General features: G+C 44.6%; 1 pseudogene across 1 annotated transcript; it reads left to right on the top strand.

The window, feature by feature from the left end:
• Window positions 1–10,405: 10,405 nt before the first annotated feature.
• On the top strand, window positions 10,406–11,636 carry LOC308358429 (nuclear transcription factor Y subunit beta-like; annotated as a pseudogene). The gene is made up of 2 exons: window positions 10,406–10,537; window positions 10,986–11,636. The product of its transcript is annotated as a nuclear transcription factor Y subunit beta-like (transcript).
• The last annotated feature ends 14,783 nt before the right edge of the window (window positions 11,637–26,419 follow it).

Below are 26,419 nucleotides of genomic sequence, written 5' to 3'. Positions count from 1 at the left end.
GTAACTAATTTTGAAAACTGGGAAATCACACATTTTCAGACATGACAAATGCCTAGAACATGTAAGAGAAGTCCCCAAACTGCTATTATTTGTGTTCATCTGTACAAAGCAAGGCCATAATCCTGGGCCCAGAGGCTGCTTTTTAAAAATTTCCAAATGTCAAAAGAAGATAATAAGGCATTCAAAGAACCAGAAAAATGTGTTCTAATCAGATGAATGAAACAAATGTCCAATACTGGCTCTTAATTAATTAATAACTGCTTTTCTTCCTCTCCCTCTGCTTGTGTTCCCTTTCTCGCTGTCTCTGTCAAATAAATAAAATCTTAAAAAAGAGGGAGGTGCGTGGGTGACTCAGTAATTAAGCATCTGCCTTCAGCTCAGGTCATGATTCCAGGGTCCTGGGATTGAGTCCTGCATTCGGCTCCCTGCTCAGCCGGAAGCCTGCTTCTCCCTCTCCCACTTCCGGTTTGTGTTCCCTCTCTCGCTGTGTCTGTCAAATAAATAAAATCCTTTAAAAAATAATAAATTAATTAATAACTGCTTATTGTCTGAGAAAGAATTCGAATAACCATGGTAAAGCTGCTCATGGAGAGAGAAGAAAATTAGATGGGTAAGTAAATGTTATCAGGAAAACTATACAGAACCAAAAGGTAAATGCAAAGACACAGAAACTCTAACAACCAACCAACCAGAAACTGGGATTTGAAGAGTACAATTCCTGACGTGAAAACACACCAGCAGCTCACCCACAGACTTGAGCAAGCGGAAGATTCAACTTCAAGATCCATTTTTTTGTTCTGTTTTTTTTTGTTGTTGTTGTTTTGTAAAGACCCCTTGTTTTAAATTACCTGCTGAGAGGACCAAAGAAAAATGTGGAATAGGATAGTCTAGGAACTCATGGGACACCAGAAAGTGGTCCCATGGGTACATGAAGGGGCCCCAAAAAGGAAAGGAGAGTGAAAGGGGGCAGAGGGCTTACATGAAGTTCTAAGGGCTTGTGCTTCTCATGTATGTGGAAAGAACAAATTCAACAAGCTCAGGAAATTCAAGGTGGGATAAACGTCAAGACATCAACACAGTGACGCCTTGTAATTAACCTATGAAAAAAATCAAAGGTGAAAAGAGAATTTTGAGACAATATGAGAAAAGCAATTCCTCTTACACAAGAGAGCTCCTATAAGTAGTGGGATTCTCAGTAGACCTGGTAGGAAGAACTGTATGGGACAGTGTATTCAAGCACTGAAGGATCAAAATATCCACAAAGAATACTCTATTGGGGAAAATTATTTTCCATGAAGGTAGAAATGAAGACCTTCCCACATAGAAACCCCTGTACGTTTACCAGTAGTCCTGTCCTGCAAGAAACACTTCTATTCTTCTATTCTAATACTTCTACAAGAAACACTTCTAGTTCAAATAAAAGGATTCTAAACAGAAACTAAAACCACAAGACAACATAAAGCTCTCAACTAAATATAAATATATCCAAAATTATAGAAGCCCACAGCGTTGTAATAAGGTAGCACAGGTTGCCTTTATTTCTACCTCAAAATATTTTTAAAATATTTTAAAAATCAAAGCATAAATATAGGTAATAAAGCACACAACATAAAAGATAGAATCTGTGATATCAGAAACAAGGTGGGTGCAGGAATGGAGATAAGTAGAATAATTTTGGATGCAGTTGAGACTATCAGTTTATTTTTATTTTAAGATTTTTATTTATTTATTTATTTGACAGACAGAGATCACAAGTAGGCAGAGAGGCAGGCAGAGAGAGAGGAAGAAGCAGGCTCCCCACGGAGCAGAGAGCCCTATGTGGAGCTGTATCCCAGGACCCTGGGATGACGACCCGAGCCCGAAGGCAGAAGCTTTAACCCACTGAGCCACCCAGGTGCCCTAGGAAGTGTTTCAAAATTACTTTTCAAAAGTGTCTCTTACGAAAGGAGAATAAAAATCCACCAGTAAATAGATGATGATATTATTTCTATCATGACAACTCATGTAGGCATGATGCAGTATACACTGACCACTAACCAGTGAAAGAAATATACAAGATGAGTCACAAAGTATGTATGGGTGATAGTGATACAGACAAATACATAATGTTTTTGGCAAAGGGCATAAAGTGGATTCATATTTGAGTAAACGCACATTGTCTTCAAATCTAGACTTAAAAATTGTTATCCTATATCAAGATACACAGTTAATAAGGAAACCAGAAGTAACTAATGTTCTGGAGAGTCCCAGACAAAAGGAAGTGCATGATTATGGAATTGCAAAGCCAGAGTAAAACCAAATTGAACCCAAATTTCTACATTAAAAAACATGAATTATTTAGTAAGAAAACTACTAAATAAATATAATTTTAAACTGTGTATGCAAGAGAAACAAGCATTTGAATTACTGATAGGCCTTCACTGACAAATTTTAAATTCATTAAAATTCACCAAAAAAAGAGTCTAATGATAATTTTACAAATAAGTGCTTAAAAGACTTGAAAAAAAAGTATCATGATATTAATATATTCCTCCTTTTATCTGAATCTAAGATATAACTCATTCCTTGGAACCAAGCAAATTAAAATCCTTTCATTTCTGTTTTTTAAAATACTTTATTTTTTTGACAGAGCCCACAAGCAGGGGTGGGGGGGTGCAGAGGGAGTGGGAGAAGCAGGCTCCCCACTGAGCAGGAATCAGACCTGGGTCTCAATCCCAGAAACCTTAGATCATGACAGGAGGTGAAGGCAGATGCTTAATTAAATGAGTCACCCAGACACCTTAATCTGCTCATTTCTAAATAAACACCAACAATGTGTAAAATATCCTGACAACTTCATAAAACATAAATATTTGGGATGAAATTCAGATACATTCTGAGGAAAGTAGATGAAAAGTACATGTTTAATTTTTAGTGAAGTAAAAAATTTATGAACAAAAATTTTTCCTTAAATAGGGGGATTTTACTAATTACCTCACTTCTTATAAAGCACATGCTTACGTCCTATCAGAACTTTTGATCAAAAAAAAAAAAAAGAGGATGCTTATATATAACTATTTAGAAAATGAAAACACATAGGAAAAAGTCACAGGAGCTTCATACAAGACAGAATTAAGAACTGATGCAATTTTTAATAAGGTAGCAACTGAGACATTATTAAAAGCTACAGATTCTGAGATCCAAATATTCTGACTCCCCTGTGGCATTCATTTAGGTAGGAATTCTATGTTATTTCAACACTGAGGAATGGAACACAGAGTGGAGATTTCTATATTAGTTAATATTAAAAAAAACTTTTTATAAAAGACCTTATTTATTTATTTGACAGAGAGAGAGATAGTGAGAAAGGGAACACAAGCAGGGGGAGTGGGAGAGGGAGAGGCAAGTCTCCCACGGAGGAGCAGGGAGCCTGATGCGGGGCTTGATCCCAGGATTCTGGGATCATGACCTGAGCCAAAGGCAGGCGCCCAACCAGTGAGCCACCCAGGCATCCCCCAAAAATACTTGTGAAGGGAAAGAAAGCATTAGATTTTTCTCATTTCATGGAGGTGCTTTGTTATCTGACAAAGTTACTGAGTCTCAGTTTTGTAGAGTTCAGATGATAGCCTCCATAACATTGGAAAGCATAAACCAGAAAACATATGGTATCTGTCTCCACTGTTCCTGGATTTCTGCACTAAACTCCAATATGTCAACCATGACCCGACACATTTCTCAGAGGAGGAAAAACACAACTTGCAAAGGGCTAAACATAGAGTTCCTCAGAAATAGGGAGATTTCTGCAGGGCCCTCAAAGCAATGGAAAAACTCTCAGATTATGGAGGCCCTCCCTGTGAATGTGATGGACCATGACTGGAGCTGAAGGACAATCCTTAGAGAATGAGAGACCAAGAATGGTGGATGGCATCTGCCCCTCTGTAAGAAAGAGAGAAAAAACACTACGCTTCTAAACTAATTTCTATTCAGAGAGCTACTCAAACCACAGTTTAAGGTCTATCATCTTCCTTTGCATTTGGACCTCCCCTCTGTCACCTGCCTCATTCATTCCCACCTACTGGATGGAGGGATACAGTATCCTTTCTCATCACATCCCTAGGCTCCCTCTTTGGTTCCAAAAAGGAGACCAAGTCTGGCTTTGACACAATGAGACCTATTTATTAGAAAAAAAGGAAAGGTGGGGCGCCTGGGTGGCTCAATTGGTTAAGCCACTGCCTTCGGCTCAGGTCATGATCCTGGAGTCCCAGATCGAGTCCCAGATGGAGTCCCACATCAGGAATCCCTGCTCAGTGGGGAGTCTGCTTCTCCCTCTGACCCTCCCCACCCCCTTGCCCTTTCTCTCTTTCTTAAAGAAAGAAAGAAAGAAAAGAAAAGAAAGGAAAGGAGTACAGCTGGAGATTCTAACTTTCAATTATGACTGTGCTCAGGAGAGAAGAGAGGACACTGCAAAATCAAGAACATGTTTTCCCAAATGCTGCTGAAAAACAGCCCCTTTACAATATGAAGGAGGGATTTCCAATGTTCACATCCTGACCTCCACTTCCAAGTATGAGATACAATAATAAAGAGTGGAAATTGAAGTAGAAGATGTGAGAAGTACTCATTTTATGCCCCTCGGTATTTGGAACTGACACTCATCTACAGAAGCGATGATGTTCCCTTAAGGAAGGGAAGGTAAATCTGAAAAGGACACATCATGAAGTTTCTTCTCTACATGTACAAACCCCTACTTATTTCCCTTTCTGCCTGGATCTGAATTCCAGTGTTCAAAGAGGAATCTCCAAAGAGACAGTCTTCACAGGAAGGGACAAAACTCTGAGTGGGGTTTGGAAATCTGGAAGGAGTCTTCCTCACCCAAGAAGAGGAAGTGTCCGTAGTTCTCTAACGTCACAACCCTGTACAGTTGCTGCTGAGTGTGGGTCAGGAGTCCCCACTCCTCCTGAGAGAATTCTATGGCCACATCCCTGAATGTGAGCTGTCCCTGCAATAAATACCACAGTCATCAAGTGGCCATTGGCAGAGTTCATAATGTACCTAAGAGACAACTTGAGGAAAGAGGGAGTTAGTTAGTTCCCTTTATCTCATTATAGTTTAAAATCTCCACCCAAGGAGGAGCACAAACTCATTTAGGTAAAATGCAAAGCACGTAGAGAAGTGTTTTCTTGAGGCACTTGTGCCCCCTTATGCCCAGCTCTATGGAAGATGACAAGGATCCACTTTCTAAATATCTACCCTAACCCTAAATAAAAAGAAATCATTCTCCCTTGCTCTGTATATCTCTACTTTGGAAGTTATTTACTGTTACCTCCTTATTTGCTGCAAATTGCAGGGTTTTTTTGGTGTGACAACCCTTACCGAGTACACTTTCTGACTCACCAATCAGTGAACTCATGTTAGTTCAATTATACAAGGACAACTAGTTCTGGCTTAGGTGATTTTTCTACTTTACACAGGAAGATAATTTCTAACACAGTAATATGCTCTAAAGGATTCTCTAACTTTGAGATAAGAGGATGGCACAGGATCCACAAAACCATTATTAATACTCTATGTTTCTTCAAGATAACTTGTCAAATGAAGGCATCAACACAGGCATACACTTTTTTTTTGTTTGTTTTTTTTTTGGCATACACATTTTTTACCATTGTGTTTACATCGTACAGATAGTTGTGTCTGTTTCTTAGGTGGAATCTCCTAGTGGGTTAAACTTCAAAACTGTGCACTGGAGATGTTGTGAAAATGCATATTCTGTTCAGGAGTACTGGGGTGGGATCAGAGTCTGTGTTTCTTTCTTTCTTTCCTTTTTTTTTTTTTGAGATTTTATTTATTTATTTGAGAGAGAGAGGGTGAGAGAGTATGAGAGGGGAGAAGGTCAGTGGGAGAAGAAGAGTCCCCGTGGAGCCGTGAGCTCAATATGGACTTGATACTGGGACTCCAGGATAATGACCTGACCCTAAGGCAGTTGATCAACTGACTGAGCCACCCAGGTGCCTAGAGTCTACCTTTCTAACAAGGCAGTAGCCTATGGGCAAAGGGATAAAGTTTTGAAGAAAGAGGTAGAACTCTAAGGCAAGAACTCTTGGAGGATTTAGAATAGGCAAAAATGCTTTTAATTGTTTTTTTTTTAATCTTTTTTTGTTTCAGAGAGAGAACACAAGAGACAACTTGAGGAAGACAGGGGTTACAGAGGGAGAGGTATAAGCAGACTCCCCCCTGAGCAGGGAGCCCAATGCATGGCTCCAGCCCAGGATCCTGGGACCATGACTCAAGCTAGAGGCAGACACTTACCCAACTGAGCCATCCAGGTGTTCCCTGAATGGGTTTTATAGCCATTATAGATTCTGCTGGAAGAGCAAGAAAGCCAACAACAATCCTTTCTCACCATTTCCTAGTTACCGGAGACCATCTAAAAGTGATTCATAAATTAATGGGTATGAATAATAAAAATCTCAGAATACACACATTATCTTTCTATTTTTTTGGGACTATTTTGTTGAACATCCCGTAACATGGAAGGGATTGGGTTTTCACCCAGGTTGTCTGACCTTTATAGAGTCCATCTAAAATGACATGCAGGTCAATATACAGAGAGGACCTTAAGGCAGTGTTCACAGCAGGTATCAAAGTGGAGAAGCATGAGGGAAACAAGAAGGGATCCAAATAAAATTGATCTACATTTTGTTTGTTTGTTTGAGAGAGAATGAGAGAGCACGAGAGGGGGCAGGGTCAGAGGGAGAAGCAGACGCCCCAAAAAGCAGGGAGCCCTATTTGGGATTCGATCCTGGGACTCCAGGATCATGACCTGGGCCAAAGGCATTTATTTAACCGACCCACCCAGGTACCCAATTGATCTACCTATTTACTTTTCATGCACACATCCATACTTTGTAAAAAAGATTTTCTTTATTTATTGGACAGAGGAAGACAGAGCGAGAGAGGGAGCACAAGCAGGAGGAGTGGGAGAGGGAGAAGCAGGCTTCCCACTGAGCAAGGAGCCCGATGTGGGGCTCGATCCCAGGACCCTGGGATCACGACCTGAGCTGAAGGGAAATGATTGATGACCGAGCCACCCAGGTGCCCCACATCCATACATTTAGAAAGTAGTTATATACACATTAAAAGTAATAGAGTAGAAAATGGCCATGGTGACTATTATGCAACATTTCAATGACATGACACTCATAAATAGCTTTGTGGATGGTGATTCTTCTTTTATTCACATTATCAGCATAAACGCATAGAATGACAGAAATTAAACAACTCTTATTTCTGAGTCTACGAGGCTGAGGGCTAGAAGCAAAACATGTTTACCTGTAGCCCAGAAGGCTGACCTATAGGCTCCGTAGTTTTAGAACCATCAAATAAGAGTAAACTGCTACATTCTCAGTGGATCTCGTGACTGCCTATACATCTCACCTAGAGTTAATATCGAAGTGAATAAATGCCTGACAAATCTTGCAAAAGTAGTTTTACACGTACAAATTCAAAGAAACACTTATGACCTCATACACCCCGCACAGCCCCTTCCTCAAGGACACTTAGCATAGAACCATGAACTTCATGCAGCCAAACTGCAGCTCTTTCTGCCCATGGATCCTGTGCTACTCAAATGAATTTCCTAAGTTTTACCATACAAGCTTTCAAGAATTATTTCTTGGCCATTTTATTTATTTGTTTATTTCTTTATTTATTAAAAAGACTTTGTTTATTTGACAGAGATCACAAGTAGGCAGAGAGGCAGGCAGAGAGAGAGGTGAGGGGAAGCAGGCTCCCTGCCGAGCAGAGAGCCCTATGTGGGGCTCGATCCCAGGACCCTGGGACCATGACCTGAGCCGAAGGCAGAGGATTTAACCCACTGAGCCACGCAGGTGCTCCTTTCTTGGCCATTTTAATCCATGATTCCTCAACATGGTATTTCATTGAAAAGTTTTGTTTCGATGGTCATTTGTGCTCTATTATATTTCAGGATTTTAAGACCCTCAAAATGTTAATTATGGGGGCATGTGGGTGACTCAGTGGGTTGAGCCTCTGCTTTTGGCTCAGGTCATGATCTCAGGGTCCTGGGATGGAGCCCCGCATCTGGCTTTCTGCTCAGCAGGGATCCTGCTTCCCTCTCTGCCTGCCTCTCTGCCTAGTTGTGATCTCTGTCAAATAAACAAATAAATAATCTTAAATAAATGTTAATTATATGATTGTTCTCTTTTTCTGAAAACACAAAGAACTAAATAGAAGTGTATGTCCAGGGGTGCCTGGGTGGCTCAGTGGGTTAAGCCTCTGCCTTCTGCTCAAGTCATGATCTCAGTGTCCTGGGATCGAGCCCTACATCAGGCTCTCTGCTCAGCAGGGAGCCTGCTTCTCTCTCTGCCTGCCTCTCTGCCTATTTGTGATATCTCTCTCTCTCTCTCTCCATCAAATAAATAAATCTTAAAACAAAAAAAACAAAAAACCAACTTGTTATTTGAAAAAAAAAAAAGAAGAAGAAGAAGAAGTGTATGTCCATGACATTAGTGTGGAGAAAAGAAAAACCAATGGGACAAGAGGGCTGACTGCCTAAGAACCTCCACCCCCAAAGTCAAATATATCAATTACACAAAGTTGAGAGCTCTCCCTGTTCAGTGCAAACAGGGATGTGGGACAGGAGCCAATGGTCGAGAAAGACTTCTTGAGATGTTTTTTGATGTGAAATATTGGGGTTCAGGGACGCCTGGGTGGCTCAGTTGGTTGAGCAGCTGCCTTCGGCTCGGGTCATGATCCCAGCGTCCTGGGATCGAGTCCCACATCGGGCTCCTTGCTCGGCAGGGAGCCTGCTTCTCCCTCTGCCTCCGTCTGCCAGTGCTCACTCTCTCTCTCTCTCTCTCTCTCTCTGACAAATAAATAAATAAAATCTTTAAAAAAAAAAAAAAAAAAAAAAAAAAAAAAAAAAAAAAAGAAATATTGGGGTTCAGGAGTGAATGATGAAGAAATAGTTATTGAGATGTCTTTGGTGCAAGAAAGTGGTATTACTAAATATGGGGACTGGACCTGTGGTTAGAAAGAGCTATACTGGGTTTGTGAGCACTGACTGATGATGTATGTTCAGTGGAGGAGGGGGTTGAGGGAACAATAGAAGTCTCTAACGAATTTGGAAGCAAGGTTTCCAGGATCTTGAAGGTGGTGTCATGATGAGGTCATGTATGACTATCTTGTAAAACCTTAGTCATGGACCCTTCAGATATCTATCAGTGGGCTCTATGCTTGGGGGATGATGGCCAACATATATTTAGGGGGTAGAGATAAAGAAAGTTTTCAAAGGGATTATCCTATGTTAAAGAGGACTTACAGGATCCTAGAGGTCTGGCTCATGTCAAGCTAAGGTTACTTTTTGCCTCCAACAAAACAACATTGCCACCATTGTGAACTCCTTGAGGAATGTCACACTGTGCCTATCTCAAATGCTTATCAATGGGCTGGAAGTAAAAGGAAATTTAATTTTATCTGCACTTCTCTGATTTTGTTCTTTTCCTCAGAGAATACAAGAAAGGTGCATCTGGGTGGCTCAGTTAACTGCCTGCCTTCAGGTCAAATTGTGATCCCAGGGTTCTGGGATTGAGCCCCGGATCTGACTCCCTGGTCACCCTCCGCCACTGCTCTTTTGCTATCTTTATCAAATAATAAATGCCATCTTTTTAAAGTTATTTTTAAAGTTATGTTATTATTGTTGACAGAGGGAGAGACAGCAAGAGAGGGAACACAAGCAGGGGGAGGGGGAGAGGGAGAGGCGGAAGCACACTCTCGCTGTGCAGAGCCAGACGCAGGGCTCCATCCCAGGACTGTGGGATCCTGACCTGAGCCAAAGGCAGATGCTTAACCCAGAGAGCCACCAAGGCACCCAGCAACTATAATCTTTAAAGAAAGAAAGAAAGAAAGAAAGAAAGAGAAAGAAAGAAAGGGAAAGAAAGAAAGAAAACCAGCTCGTGCCTGTCCCCAACGGTGCCATGGCCAGTGCCACTGGCCTTCCTGCTACACCTGCCCCCCCCCCCCCACCGGGCTGGGGCCAGAATGGGGCAGGCTGCTCCGGCTGCGGGCAGCTTTGTGCTGCTGGAGGCAGGTAAAGCTGCCTCTTGCTCAGAGGAGCTCCTGGCTGGAGGCTGAGGAGGGAGCTCCCAGGGCACCGTCAGACCTCCTCTCAATGGCACCCCAGCCGGCTCCATTTTGTGCGGTGAGCTGGGTGGGAGACACTGACCTGGACCCCATTCCCGACCCTGGGCCCTTAGCAAGGCTGGTGAACAGAGTCAGGGTGGGGGTGGGGGGCTCCCAACAGCTAGCAGGGGAACGACAGGGCCCGGCAGCTTTGCCCCAGTGCCCTGGGCGGGTAGATGCCTGGCAGGCGTTGGGCGCCGGGCTGGGGCCTGGGTCAAGGAGTAGGGGGATGCGCGCCACGGTGGGCCGCCGCGCGCCACGGTGGGCCGCCGCGCGCCACGGTGGGCCGCCGCGCGCCACGGTGGGCCGCCGCGCGCCACGGTGGGCCGCCGCGCGCCACGGTGGGCCGCCGCGCGCCACGGTGGGCCCGATAGTCAGCCCACGGGGGCGGTGGGGCTAGGGCCAGCCTGGGATCCTGCCTGGGTAGGAACGGAGGTGCCCGGGAGGAAGGAGTGGATTTGGTCTCCCCGCAGTTTGGCTTACACGTAAAAAATGCAGGCATCTGGCGGCTTGTGGTCCCTGGACTTGCCTCAAAGGTTGAAGGTGGGCAAAGATCAGATCCCCCCCTTTTTTTAAAAAAATATTTTATTTATTTGACAGACAGAATCACAAGTAGGCAGAGAGGCAGGCAGAGAGAGAGGGGGAAGCAGGCTCCATGCGGAGCACAGAGCCCGATGCGGGGCTCGATCCCAGGGCTCTGGGATCATGACCTGAGCCGAAGGCAGAGGCTTTAACCCACTGAGCCACCCAGGCGCCCCAGATCAGACCCCTTTTTAGAAAAGTGTTTCTGAACACCACTGACAACACAGTTCTCACAGTATTTCGTGACAACCAATGGCGATAGCGCTACGACAGATGCTTCTCTACTAGGCACAGTTGCACACTACATGGGAGGAAGCCACTATGTGATTCAGCCTCATGATGCCACTGAGCACAGCGTGAATGATCATGAAGATACAAATGGTTCAAAAGACAGTTTCAGAGAACAAGATATCTATCTTCCAACTGCAAATGTAGCAAGGATCATGAAAAATGTCATACCTCAAACGGGAAAGATTGTAAAATGCCAAGGACTGTGTTCAAAAATGAGTAAGGGAAAAAAAAATGAGTAAGGGAGCTCATCAGCTTTATAACATCTGAAGCAAATGAAAGATGTCATCAAGAGAAACGGAGGACAGTCAAGGGAGAAGATGTTCTCTTTGCCATGCTGACCTCAGGCTGTGACGGTTCTGTTGAACTTCTAAAATTATCCTTTCAGAAATTCAGAGAGGCTATGAAAGGAGAGAAAGGAACTGGTCGAAGAGTCATAGCTGCAGATGGACTAAGTGAAGAACTTACAGAGGGTCAACAACAAAATGTTTTGGTTTATACAATGTCATATTTCTGGTGTTCAACAAATTCAGTTTTCAGGGCCTGAAGAAATCGTGGCGTGGGGTGAAGAGAAGCTTAAGTCTGTATGATTCTGGAAACAGACATTAGATGGAAGTGACTGGGGAAAGAGGTCTGTTTGTACATTAAATAGCTGTAATGTAGCTTCCTAATGCTTGACTGAGGGCTTCATTCTGACTTGAGATGCTTTGTCATGAAGGATTTTCAAGAAAAATTTGGATTTTAAGGGTATTAAAATATTTTTGTTTCACATGAGTTTTTTGCTCTGTAGGACTCCTACATACATTATATATTGCAATTTATTACTGTCAGAGATTTGTAGAAAGTTTCTTATTTTCATGTTGAATCATGTTACTTTTATAATTCAAGTCAACAGCTGGGTTAATTCATGGTATTTGCCGTTTCGATAAAATATAAGGGTGGAGTTAAAAGAAAGAAAGACTCCAAGCAAAAGAAACTCAGGAGAAAGAAGTTTCCATCTGAAATGTGACGGTTTCTGCATATTACTCCATACACCTAAGGTCTGTACAAATGTAAGACGGGGAATATGAACACTATAGGGGAGGAATCTGACAAAGAGCAACAAGCCAATAAAAGCAGTTAACAGTGGGTGTATGCCAACAAATTGATCTCAGTGCCCAAGGCACACCAAAGGACACACTGTCACTGGTGTTTTCTTGTGGTCTGAGAACAGTAATGCAGAATAGAAATCTAATTATGAAAATACAGTGGATATAAATGAAGTTAAATCACCTATAGTTTCTGTTGAGGCTGCTTTTAGGCAAGCAGACTTGATCAAAGGAATGGAGAAAGGGCCCCCAGCGCCCCTATGGCTGAATACAGACAGGCCCATCAGGGGACCCACCTCAAAGTAGCCATGGGCCCTGACCAACCACCGGGCTACTGACAACCAGGTACAGTGACCAGAAAAGGGAAAATTGGATAAGCTCCCATAAACCTCACCTTCCCCCTTTAAACACAGCCCCCACTACTGTCTCCTTACAGACAGCCTCTCCTCTGCTGTCCTGCCTGCTGCTCTCTTGCAGTGTATTCAATAAACTTCTAATACCTTTGCTCTGCCTCAGGTGAATTCTTCTCAGTGCCCACTTGACTGGCTTCCACCCAATCATGGACCCACGCTTGGGGTCCCCATCGGACTCTCAGATATGCCACATTTAGACACCACAGTTTCCATGTGCTGTAATACCGACTTTTTTTATTTAAATGTCTATTTTTATTTAAAGATTTATATTTTAGAAGGAGGAGGGGACTGCCAGAAGTAGAGGGAGAGAATCTCAAAGAGACTCCCCACTGAGCAGGGAACCAGAAGCAGGTCTCATATTCTAGGATCTGGAGATCATGACCTGAACTGAAATCAACAGTCCAGTGTGAAACTGACTGAGCCACCCAGGCAAACCTCTAGTGTATTCTACATAGAACACCTTTTTCACATTCTTTTTTTAAAAAATATTTTATTTATTTTTTGGTCAGAGAGAGCACACAAGCAGGCAGAGTGGCAGGCAGAGGCGGAGAGAGAAGCAGACTCCAGCTGAGCAAGGAGCCCGATGGGGGACTCGATCCCAGGACCCTGGGATCATGACCTGAGCTGAAAGCAGACGATTAACCGACTGAGCCACCCAGGCATTCCATCTTTCTCACATTCTAAAGGGGAAGACTCAATAATCCCCTCCCCCCACTTCTTTCATCTGAGAAACTTCCACATTATTCTGGAGCTTATATCCATCGTTTTACTTGTGCATTTTCTTACTCCTGGGCTACACAGACCTGGTAAAGCATCCAGACAGGCCCTAAATGAGAAATGTTTTCCCTCACTGATAAACCAGGACCAGACCTCATCAGCCACAGGAAACTCAGACTCGACACCTTCCCCTCTGGATCTGCCACCAATGGAATATGGTCACTCCTCGCGGGACTTTAATTCAAAGTGACAATGGCTGATGCCCTATCGAAGCCAGGCTGGGGACACAGGACAGGAGGCTCTGGGACACAGAGAAGCATTCTACAGACCTAACCGTGAGTATCACTTCTGACCACATCTTAAAAACAGGTGAACACAGAAGCGAGAAGCACCCGCACTCGAGGCATCCGCATCTGCCGCTTCTAAACGCGAGGGTCTGCGGAGAAACCAAGGACACGGCTCCGCGGGGACACCAGGCTCACCTGAGAACCAGCCATTTCTGCCTTCGCCTCCACCTCTAGATTTCGTCCTCACGAGGGATCTGGGGGGAAATCACAGCTGCATCAGGAGAAAATGCCCTGAAATCCAGCAACAGAGCTCCTTGTCCTCACACCGCTCAACCGCGGGCAGGACCCAGAGATGCAGAAAAGGCCCAACTTCCCAGTCCTTTGTGTCAGGAGCAGCTCAGAAACTGTGAGCTCCAGTGAGGACACCCATCCCTGATTTTTCTTACCTGCTTTGTGGGGAGGGAGGGCTCCCCTGCCACCGCCACTCACAACTTCAGCGTCGGCATCGGAACCGCAGGCTGCAGAGACCCGACCCTCCCAGACTCACGGAGCAGAGACCCTGTCACCTCTCCAGGACCAAAGCCGCAAACCCACTCCCAGAAAAGCACCAAAAGCCCTTGGGCTCCCCCCTGGCCTCGCTGAGAATCACCTGAGCCCTTAATTAACACAACAGTGTTGTTTTCACCCAAACCAACTGACAGAATCTGAGGGGGAGGCCCGCAGAGGAGATCCTTCCTGAAACTGCACAGGTGGCCCTGCTGGGAAGTAACTGGGGAGGTGACCAGGCCGAGCAGGGGAACCAAGGCTGGGGCTGGGAGCAGAGTTTGAGCCCTGCCTTCTCCCCCATCAGACTTTCTGGAGACTGGTTCCTTCTCTCTCTTTCTGCTACAGAGAGGGAGACCCCTGACAGACTGAACTTTCCCATATAAAAGCAAATGTCTCTTGCAAAATAAACACAGGCTCTCAGAGCTTTTCCTTTCTCTGTGTTTGATTCAAAATAACCAGCAGAAAATAATGCTCAGGCCAAACAGACATATTTTCGCTGACTAAATACTCCCCTCCAGTAGGTAAGTGTTTCTGTGCCACACAGATGTCCACAGTTCATCTACTTTTTACCCTCCCATCAGTGATGTACAAGAATTCTAACTCTCAGCATTCTCAGGAAAATTGGATGTTATCCTTTTTCTTTATTTTAGCCATTCCAGAAAACACTGAGTGGTTTCTCACTGTAAAGTATGCAGTGTTCTTACAACAGCTGTCTTGGTGACTGAAATGAAAACCACTTTCAAGGCATCAGGTTGAACAAAGAAAAAAGCAATTAATGCTTCAGTGAGACTTCATTTCCAAGTAAGTAACCTTTCTCTTCTCCACAAACCTCTTCTCCTCGCTTCTCAGCACTTTGATTCAGGAACCTGGTTCCACCCCGATGACATGATGAACAGGGCTGGCAGCACAGACACAATTCCTCTGGAAGTGGGACATAATCCCATATTTCCCTACAAACCCCCAGCCCTTTCCCCAGGTGGGCTGCAGGTTTCACAGCCCCGACCTGCTGAGGCCTCCTTGTCTGGCAAAGCAATGAAGCTCCGGCTGCCCTTGATCCCCAGCTCTGTCTGCACATTCTGTTCCAGGTCTGAAGCATGGAGGTCAGTTCACACAACAGAATGAACGTGAGGAGAAGAAAATTTGTTTTTCCTGCGCTGTTCTCAATTCTTCGGCTGGTCTAAGACATAAAATGATGTAAGACATTTTCAGTAGAGAAAGCAATGAAGTTCTTAATTATGGGAATGAGAAAGACATGATGCTCAAAGACAGGTGTTTGAAGCTTCTGTGTCATGGTGACTTAAGAAGGAGGAGGTGGGGGGGCACCTGGGTGGCTCAGTGGGTTAAAGCCTCTGCCTTCAGCTCAGGTCATGATCCCAGGGTCCTGGGATCAAGTCCCACATCGGGCTCTCTGCCCAGCCGTGAGCCTGCTTTTCTTCCTTTCTCTCTGCCTACCTGTGATCTCTGTCTGTCAAATTAAATAAATAGAATCTTTAAAAAAAAAAAAGGAGGCGGTAGGATTTTGAATTTCCAAAGAGGGGATTATATTCAGAGGAGAAAGGAAAGATGAAATATTTATCAAACAATGGTTTGTCCTCCAGGTAGGCAACTCTTTTTCTTTTTTTTTCAATTTTATTTTTTTCCAATGTTCCAACATTGTTTATGCACCACACGCAGTGCTCCATGCAATACATGCCCTCCTTATTACCCCCCACCAGGCTCACCCAAACCTCCACCCCATCCCCTCCTTAACCTTCAGTTTCTTTCTCAAAATCAATAGTCTCTCATGCTTCATCCCCCTCTCTGATTTCCCCCAATTCACTTCTCCTTTCCTTCTCCTAATGTCCTCCATGTTATTCCTTATGCTCCACAAGTAAGTGAAACCATATGATAATTGACTGTCTCTGTTTGACTTATTTCACTCAGCATAATCTCCTCCAGTCCCATCCATGTTGATATAAACGCTGGGTATTCATCCTTTCTAATGAAGGCATAATATTCCCTTGTATATATGGACCATATCTTCCTTATCCATTCATCTGTTGAAGGGCATCTTGGCTCTTTGCACACTTTGGTGACTGTGGCCATTACTGCTATGGACATTGGGGTACCGATGGCCCTTCTTTTCACTATGTCTGTATCTTTGGGGTAAACACCCAGGCATGCAATTGCAGGGACATGGGTAGCTCTACTTTTAATTTCTCAAGGAATCTCCACACTGTTTTCCAATTTGGCTGCACCAACTTGCCTTCCCACCAACAGTGTAAGAGGGTCGCCTTTTCTCCACATCCTCTCCAACACTTCTTTCCTGTCTTATAATTTTGGCCATTCTAACTGGTGTAAGGTGGTATCTCAATGTGGTTTTGACTTGAATCTCCCTGATGGCTAATGATGTTGAACATTTTTTCATGTGTCTGTTATAGGCAGGCAACTGTTTGTGATATAAACTGATAATCTCTGGTATCCATGTAGGAAAGAACGTTATGGTTTGATACCCATGGCAACGAAAGAATTCTTGAGATGTCTATGGTGCAAAAGGTGATTTTATGAAAGCATGGGGACAGGTCCCAGGGGCAGAAAGACCGCACTCTCTATGAGGCGTGGCCCATTATATACTTTCAAGTTGGAGGGGGTTTGGGATAGCACAAGTATCTAAGGCATTTTGGAAGCAAGGTATCCAGGACCTTGAGGGGTCTATCGGTTCTTGGGAAAAGGTCATTTATTGCCAACCAAAAATCCTTAGTCAGGGGACCCTTCTGATGTCTATCAGTGGGCCATCTGCTTGGAGGATGATTACCAATAGGCATCTAGAGGGTTTGAGAGAAAAGGGAAGTTTCCAAAGGAAATGTTTTATGTTAAAGTAGACTTACAGGATCCTTCTGGGGCTTGGGGAGTTCAGGTCAGGATTGTCTTTTCCCGTTAGCAACCTATTAACATCATGGCAGTTGAGTCCTTGGAGGAATGTCACTCTACCTGTTTCAAGGATATGTCAATGACCTGTAGGTATAAGGCTATTAGTATTTTTTCTTCTGCCTTTGTTTCTCACATCATGATCAGCTCTCTTCCTAATAAAGGCCCTCCATCTAAATGATTCTTGAATACACACACACACACACACACATAACTTGGCATCATAGCAGAAGGCAATAATGCCATTTGTATCACAGGACAAACCTTGAAGACAGGTTTATAACTTTTTTTTTTCTTTTTTAAGATTTTATTTATCTATTTGACAGAGTTCACAAGTAGGCAGAGAGGCAGGCAGGGAGAGGAAGGGAAGCAGGCTCCCCGCTGGGCAGGGAGGCAGATGCTAAGCTGAATCCCAGATCCTTGGGATCATGACCTGAGCCAAAGGCAGAGGCTTAACACACTGAGCCACCCAGGCGCCCCTCAAAATAACAGATTTAAGCAAAACATATTTGAGTACAGTTGACCCATCAGTAAGATATTTGGTAGTAAAATCATGCCAAATACAACATTTGAAATTATATCTCAGCAAGAAAGTTTCAGCAAACACTATGATCAGCAGTCAACACTGAGAGCATTTTCATGACAGTGAGGCGGGGACTAGGGGCCGAGTCTGGGCTCTCCCCATTCACCACACACAGGAGGCCTGAGCGGGGACCCAGAGAAACAAGTAAAGGCGGAAACAAGACAAGGGCAATAGGAGGCTAGAACTGCTATTATTCATAGAGGATGTGATTACATACCTGAAACAGTAGAGATTGTATTTCGAGTGTTTAGACTAACAAGAGAATTGAGAATGTTGGGGAGGGAGAACATCTCCTGCCCTGTGCTCCATCTCACTGGCCTTAGAATCAAATTGACATGAGACAGGCATATGTCTGTGGAACCCACACAGAGATGCAAGTCCAAGGACAACAAGGCACCACGACGCTTACTTGAGGTAAGGAGAGGGGCAGGGAAGAAGACTCCTTGGCAAGGTGAAAAGAGAAGCTTGGAAAAACAAGATTGTTCCATCAGGCAGACAAGGGGCCTCGGTTAACACTTGTCTTCCTGCCGCAGGCTCACCTTTCCGATGTGTATTAGGCAGTTATGTGGGAAGCAGAGGGCCTTTCCTGCATATGCTGGGTTTTTATTACTTTTAGCTCAAAACAACCTTTATGTGCCACTCTTTGGAGCAGCCTGCTTTGTGTCCCTAGAAGAACGCAGTGCAAACCCTTAACACAGTGACATCAGTCTTTCTTCTTTACTAGCAGTAATTAAAAAATAATGCAAACAAAAATCGAACGGGTTGCATTTCCCATCAGCAAATACACTGTGACTCTTTCTTATGAGGCATTTCTAGATTTGCGCAAAGGAGAACATAACATTAAACATATCAGGTGGTCTGGTTAAATTAGTTTTTGACTTAATATAAGAGATCATCAATATCCTTACAATTAGGAGTTGAACTGTGCTTTTTCTCAGAGAAGATATTGTTAAGTCCTAACCCACCCCCTCGCCTCGGCCCCCGGCTTCCTCAGTGTGATCTTACTGGAAGTGGGGTCATCGCTGATATAATGAGTTAAGATGAGGTTATCCTGGGGTAGAGCAGGCCTCTAATTAATATGACAGGTGTCCCTGTAGAAAGACATGCATCTTGTGAAGATGAAGGATTGGAGTGATGCGCCACAAGCCAGGGAAAGTCAAACACTGCTCACCAAGACCAGAAGCTAGAAGAGCCAAGGAAATATTTTTCCCCGACAGACTTCAGAGGGAACAGGGCCCTGCAGACACCTTCCACACTCAGGACTAGGAATCAATACATTTTATTATTTTTTTTTTGGTTTCTTTCTTTCTTTTTTCTTTTTTTTTTTTTTTAACATTTCTGTTTTAGGCCACCCTATTTGTGTTTTTTTTTTTTTTAAAGATTTTATTTATTTGCGAGAGAGAGAGAGAATGCACACAGGCAGGCTCCCTACTGAGCAGGAGCCTCTTGCGGGACTCGATCCCAGGACCCTGAGATCATGACCTGAGCTGAAGGCAGATGCTTAACAACTGAGCCACCCAGGCACCCCTATTTGTGGTACTTTGTTAAAGCAGCCCTAGGACTCCCATATGTTTACCAAATGCACAATGAAATAGTGTAGAATTATGTACCAGATACTGAAAAGTCTTTTCAATATATAATTACTACAAAATCCTTGAGACCTCATCTGTGATACAATTTAAAGAAAAACACTGGAAATTTAAAAAAAAATAATAAACTTGGAATCGAATTTAAATGAAACTTGAGGTTACAGGGATAGGAAAAACAAAACAAAATAAAGCAAACCCAAAAACAAAAAACCAAAACAAATAAACAAAAACAAAACAAAACAAAAAACAAAAACAAAAAACCCCAAAACCCTTGTATGGGGAAAACCCTATCCAGTGGGGCACTGGGGCTGTATACATGCCACTAAAAGAGGACTTCGGGTGCCTCCATTTTGACCTCAAAACTTTCTGATTGGGTTCTTTCCAGTTCAAGTCTCAGATCACATGGAAGATCCTGAGAGCAAATCATCCTGAGGGAAACTGAAACCACCCCCTCAAGCAGTTAAGGATGGCCCTGAGCCAGCCAGTCCCCACCAATGACTGACTCACAGACGCCATCGCTTTGACTTCCACTGCCTACCTGCACTACTACTCAACCACCCACCTTTGCCCTACATTTTCCTTAGAAACCTGGGAGTATTTTCAGTACTTTGGAGAACAGTCTTTGAGAGGCTACTCTGCTATCTTCCCACTGTCCGCCTCCCTGAAGCAAATCCCTTTTTCCTTTCACCACCACCGGTTTCTCTGCCTTTGAGTTTTTTCAGCAGGAATGGCAGAACCTGGTCTGTTTGGGACCCCAAAAGAGGCAGATCCCAGCCCTCCACTGTGATGTGGGAAACAGAGGCAGAAGAGAAATGATTAAATGCCCTTACTGTCTACAGCCCAATGACAAGTCCTTCAAACAGGCAGAGTGACATTCCTCTAGCAACTCAGCTGCCTTGATGCCAATACTTTGCTAAGGGCAAAAGGCAATCCTAGCCCAACCCCCTGGATCCTGCACATCTACTTTAACATGTAAAAACTCCTTTAGAATTTTCCTATAGCTCTAACGTACGCACCCCCCACCAAGATATGTGTTGGCAATCATCCTCCAAGCATATGACCCACTGATATACACCGGAAGGGTCTCATGACCAAGGTTTTATTAGGCGGTAATAAATGACCTTCCCCTAACAGCTAGCCCCCTCAAGATCCTGGGAACCTTGTTTCCGAAATTCCTTAGAGACTTACGCTGTCCCTAACCCCCTCCCGACTTGAAAAGTATCTAATGGGCCACCGCTCATCACCCCAGTGCAGCTCTTTCTGCCCACAGGTCCTGTCCCAGTGCTGTAATAAAGCCACCTTTTTGCACTAAGACTTCTCAAGAATTCTTTCTTGGCTGTCACTTCGGACCCTAACATCCTTCTTACATCAAGCTGCTGTTGCACAGCTGCCCCCGAGCCACAGCACGACTAGCATATCCCCCGCATGGGATGAGCCTGGGGATGGAACAAACACGACCTGTCGCGGGACACGAGCCTGTCACCTTCTGCAGGGGTAGCAACAGTGAGCAGAAGCCCAGGTGAAAGGGGCCCTTCACGATCCTGTGGGGGTGGCGCCTCAAGACAGGGTGAGGTGTGCAGAAGCCCAGGATCAGGGAGGGCACTGGGCAGGGGGCGGCCGCTGGCGGGACGGCGCCCCCGCGAGGGGCATCGAGCCACTAGTGGGGACTTTCACACGGCACCGGGTGCGTGAGGAAGGTGGGCCAAGGGTCCCAAGCAGAGAAACGAAGAGGCGGGTGGTGTCCCCACGCCAGAGCTGGAGAGGGAGCAGGGATGGCCTCCCGGCGATTTTAACCGGCAACGGACGCGAGACCCAGCCCTCGGATCTTGTCGCAGCGACGTCCGGGCTCATCACCGGAGGGCAGAGTGGCCTTTAGTATCCTACCGACCCCCGCACCCAGGTACGGAACTTGGCCGACTGAGGGCCGCCGCGCTACAGCCTGAAGCGGAAACAACGTGACCGTCAGCAGGGAGACCGCCACTCCTCCGGATCCGCTTCCGGGTCGGCCGGAAATACGCCACGGCCGTGCTGGGAGGGGGCTCGGGGCGGGGCCGCGGAGGACGCGGGGGCGGGGTCTACGAGTGGGCGGGTCTACGAGTGGGCGGGGAGTCGGCTTCCCGTGCGCCCCGCCCCATCCGCCAGACTGAGCTTGCTCTTCTGGTTTGGATCCGTTTGTGTTGCTCCGGCATCACGTGGAGCCTCTAGCGCTGCCTCCGGACTCTTCTACAGGAAACGTTTCCAACCGCTCAGGGTAAAAGCTTACTGTGCTGTGGACACTTGGGCCGGAAGCTGAGATGTTTTCCTCCTACGAGGCCGGAAAGGTTTGAGTCTGAAGCTGCCTCTGCCACCAGGTGGAGACGAGAGGGGGAGCTGGGACCTCGGCGGGGATCTGTGTCCACCGTGGCTCCACACCGGGCTGCACCCGTGGCTCCGCCGGGGACCTGGACCTGCAGCCCAGACAGGGAGAATGGCTCATTTAGGTGACGGAAGACCGGAGCTGTCTGCCCAGGGTACACGAGCTGGAAGGGTCAGGCGTACCGCGCCTGTGCAGAACGTGCAGCTTTGTACCCACTTCCGCCAGAACACAGCTTCCGTTCTTCACCCCCCGCAGGGCAGCTGAGCAACCAGAGGGTTCAGGTCCTGCAGTTTTCCAGGGACAAGGATGGGTGGGTGGACAGGAATCTGATGGTTTACGTCACCAATCTATGGCTTTAAACCATCAAATAGGGGCACGGGTGGCTCAGTGGGTTGAGTGTGGGACTTCTGATTTCAGCTCAGGTCGTGATCTCATGGGTCCTAAGATTGAGCCCCTCCTAGGGCTTGGTCCTCAGCGGGGAGTCTGCTTAATATTCTCTCCCTCTGCCCCTCCCTCAACGCACACAGGCTCTCTCTAAAATAAGTGAAGAAATCTTTTTTAAAGAATCAATTTTGGAATGCCTGAGTGGCTCAGCTGGTTAAGTCACTGCCTTCAGCTCAGGCTCTGATCCCAGGCTCCTGGGATCAAGTCCCACATCGGGCTCCTTGCTGGTCGGGCAGCTTGCTTCTCTCTCTGCCTCTGCCTGCTTGTGCTCTCTCTCTCTCTCTCTCACTCTCTGACAGATACATAAATAAATAAAATCTTTTTAAAAAATCAGTTTAAAAAACCCTTGAAAATAGGTACTAGTTACTTGGTTCATCTATCTTCAGTGTGTTGATCTATATATTATATGCTGGAGGGGGGCCATAAATCCATGTCTCTTGAAATAGTTGGATGATACCTACTTTTTTTTTCAGTTCGGTGAATTTTTTTTGCCCTACTGTAATCCCACATTGATAGATGTTTTGTTACAGAACCCAAAGTCCAGGTTCCTGTGACTCAAAAGGCCAATACCCAAGAGACAAGATATGAATTTTTGTTTTGTTTTTATTTTTTTTTCAAGATTTTATTTATTTATTTGACAGACAGAGTTCACAAGCAGGCAGAGAGGCAGGCAGAGAGAGAGGTGGAAGCAGGCTCCCCGCTGAGGAGAGAGCCCAACGTGGGGCTCGATCCCAGGACCCTGGGATCACGACCTGAGCCGAAGGCAGAGGCTTTAACCCACTGAGCCACCCAGGCGCTCCCTTGTTTTGTTTTTAAAGTATGTTCCACACCCAGCATGGGGGGCAACGTGGGGCTTGAACTCAAGGCTCTGCTATCGGGACCTGAGCTATGATCAAGAGTTGGAGGCTTACCTCCCTGAGCTACCCAGGTGCTCCCCAAGAGATGAGTAATGATTGAAAAGGAATTTGAGCTTGATTCAGGAGTCTGGCCACCTGGAGACAGGGCAGACTCTGATGACACCAGCTACAGACATTATCTCAGTGCTTAGAATTTGTACAAGGGGGTCTGGTTCCTTATGCCCCAGGGGTTGTGCAAACGTGTCAGGGGTCTGGTTCCTTAGTACCTAGAGATTACACAGGGGGTCTGGTTTCTGTTTGGTGAAGTGCAGAGATGCTCTGCTGTTTCTAGGAAAGAATGTATGATCTATAGATATTCAAAGATAAGATAATCAATCACAGAGGCTAAGAGTGTTTGCTATAGTTTAAAGACTTCTAGATTGATTGGAGGGGCCAATGCAGCTTCACTATGTGTGTGTTCAAGTGGAATAGAGAGTATTTTTTAGGGGCACCTGGCTGGCTTAGTGGGTAGAGTGTGCAACTCTGTCTCAGGGTCATGATTTTGAGCCCCACATTGGGTGTAGAGCTTTCTTACAAAACAAAACAAAACACATCATTTACCAAAAGTGTAAGAAGAAACAGTACTTAAATACAAATATTTTATTGTAGAGAACGATCATAAGCTATTTCAGCAAAGATAAAAACTAATGAGTTTGTGATTTATCCCAGTCATCGGAGGGAAACATGTGCCAAATAACACCAATCCTAGGATGCCAGCATTCCCCAGAAAGGAAGCCAAGTTTCAAAATCTTTCACAGGTTTCAAATTTCTCACTTGTTTCAAAATCTTTCATAAGATTTCCTGACAATCTGGTGAGATATTGGCTGTTGATTATCTTTAAAATGACCAACTCTGACGGTGCCTGGGTGGCTCAGTGGGTTAAGCCTCTGCCTTCAGCTCAGGTCATGATCTCGGGGTCCTGGGATTGAGCCCCACATCAGGGTCTCTGCTCTACAGGGAGCCTGCTTCCCCCCACACCTCTGCCTGCCTCTCTGCCTACTTGTGATCTTTCTCTGTCAAATAAATAAATAAAATATTTTTAAAAAATGATCAACTCTCCTCAAACAATGAAAACATATGAAGAAGGTATGAAAGCATGAAAACAGTTGGAACATATAATGCAAACTGATGGAGAAGTGGTCCCAATTCTTTTTTTTTTTAAACATTTATTATTGAAGTTTAGTGGACATACAATGTTATATTAGTTTCAGGTATACAGCATAGTGATTTGACAATTCTATATGTTGCTCAGTGCTCACCATGATAAATTTACTCACCATACAATGTTAATTACAGTATTATTGACTATGTTTCCCATATTGACTTATTTATTTTATAACTGGGAGTTTGTACATGTTAATCCCCTTCACCTATTTCACCCATCACCCCACCATTTCTCTCTGGCAAGCACCCATTTGTTCTCTGCACTTGAGAGTTTTGTTTTTTTTTGTTTGTTTGTTTGTTTTGTTTCTTAGACTCCACATATAAATGAAATCCTATGGTATTTGTCTTTCTCTGACTTACTTCACTTTGCATACTGCCTAGGTCTGAGTCTTTAATTTGTTTTAGTAGTCTCTGTATCCAACAAAGGGCTTGAACTCACAACCCCAAGATCAAGAGTTGCATGCTCCACTAACTGAGCCAGACAGGTGCCCCAAACTTGATTTTTCTTAAAAAAAAAAAAAAAATTTATTTATTTATTTGACAGAGAGAGATCACTAGTAGGCAGAGAGGCAGGCAGAGAGAGAGGGGGAAGCAGGCTCCCCACTGAGCAGAGAGCCAGATGCGGGGCTCGATCCCAGGACCCTGAGATCCTGACCTGAGGTGAAGGCAGAGGCTTTAACCCACTGAGCCATCCAGGCACCCAATCTTGATTCTTAATAGCAAAAATCTTTCCCATCTGAGAACTGCTACCAAAGCCACATCCTAATACTTTGAAAAATTCGGTGTTCATAGATATTATAAGGTATAGTTGAATTTGACAAGTACTTATGCCTGTAGAGTTTTCAATATGGTCATCTAGGACTGTACATCTCAAAATCCCCGATGGTAGCCACATGATACAATTCCATCAGAATCTCTGGCATATTTTTTTGAAACTCCCCAGGTAATTCTAAAGGACTGCCCTGTTTGAGAAATCACATGTAGGATGTCTTGAGGCAGATTCAGTCATGGGCTGAGCTTGTTTCCCCTGCAGATGGCTTGAGTACAACCTGTGGTCTGCAGGTAGCCAGAACATCCCTTTCAGTGTGTGATCGAATAAGGTCCATAGAGAAATGTAGAAGCTGGGCAACTTGGCTGGCTCAGTCAGGACAGCGTCCACCTGTTGATCTTGAGGTCATGGGTTTAAGCCCCAACCTTGGCTGTAGGGATTAATTAAAAAAAAAAAAAAAAAGAAAAGAAAGTTTGTTCTATTGTGGTTATTATATCTGCATCAGGAGCTGTAGACAACTGAGAGAATAGGGAATTCTGAGTGCTGGCCTAAGTCCACCTTCCCACCTCTAGGTAAGGGGGCATCTTTGAGGATTACCCCAAAGGATGTGGTGTGGGTTAATACCAGGTGTGGGGAGGGTGGGGACAGAGGAGAGGGTTATGTATTTGGTGGACAGAGTCTTTTTAGGATTTCCACTGATAAAATAAAGGAATTTTTCAACTTTTAATGCTTATGGGTCCTGCTCCTGGGCTCCCAGGGAAGCTATACTTTAACATTTCAAGGTCAAAATGACTTGGCAAAACCTCAGAGTGCGGGCTTTATTTCTGCCTTGGGTATACATTGTACATCTGCTTTGTTAAAAACAAAACTGGAGGGTACTATGTTAAGTAAAATAAGTCAATCAGAGAAAGACAATTATCATATAGTTTCACTCATATAGGGAATATAAGACATAGCCCAGAAACTATAGGGGAAGGGAGGGAAATTTGAATGGGAAGTCATCAGAGAGGGAGAAAAACCAGGAGAGACTCTTAATTATAAGAAACCAACTGAGGGTTGCTGGAGCGGGGTTGCTTTGGGGGATAAGGTAACTGGGTGGTGGACATTAAGGAGGGCATGTGATGTGATGAATGTTATACACAACTAATGAATCATTGAGCTGTACATCAAAAATTAATGATGTACTATATGTTGGCTAATTGAATTTAAATTAAAAAAAAAAACCCTGGAGCATCAAAAAGCAAAACAAAATGACAACAAAAACAAAAGAAAAAAAAACCAAAAAGGAGCAAGCAAAAAGATAAAGGAAGAAAACTTCCCTGGTTCCTGAAAGATTAAAATCATGCAGCCTTGCAAATACTAAAAGAAGGTAAAGTCCTTAGCTTTCCAGAATGTCTTTTGTCATGATGATTTTTAACTCTTCACATACAAAGAAAGCACTGCACTAAATGTTCCTTTCCTGGAGCGCATCTACTTTGTGAAGGTTGTGTGTCTGGGGCAACTGTCCTAACTTGAGCTCAAATAAACTCTTTTCCTTTTTTTGTTTTTTCAAAGACTTTATTTATTTGACAGAGAAAGACACAGTGAGAGATGTAGCAGAAGTAGGGGGATTGG

Source organism: Martes martes, assembly GCF_963455335.1.
Source record: "Martes martes genome assembly, chromosome: 17".
Classification (NCBI taxonomy): domain Eukaryota; kingdom Metazoa; phylum Chordata; class Mammalia; order Carnivora; family Mustelidae; genus Martes; species Martes martes.
Note: the sequence above shows the minus strand (reverse complement) of the source record. Positions and strands in the feature narration are given on the sequence as shown.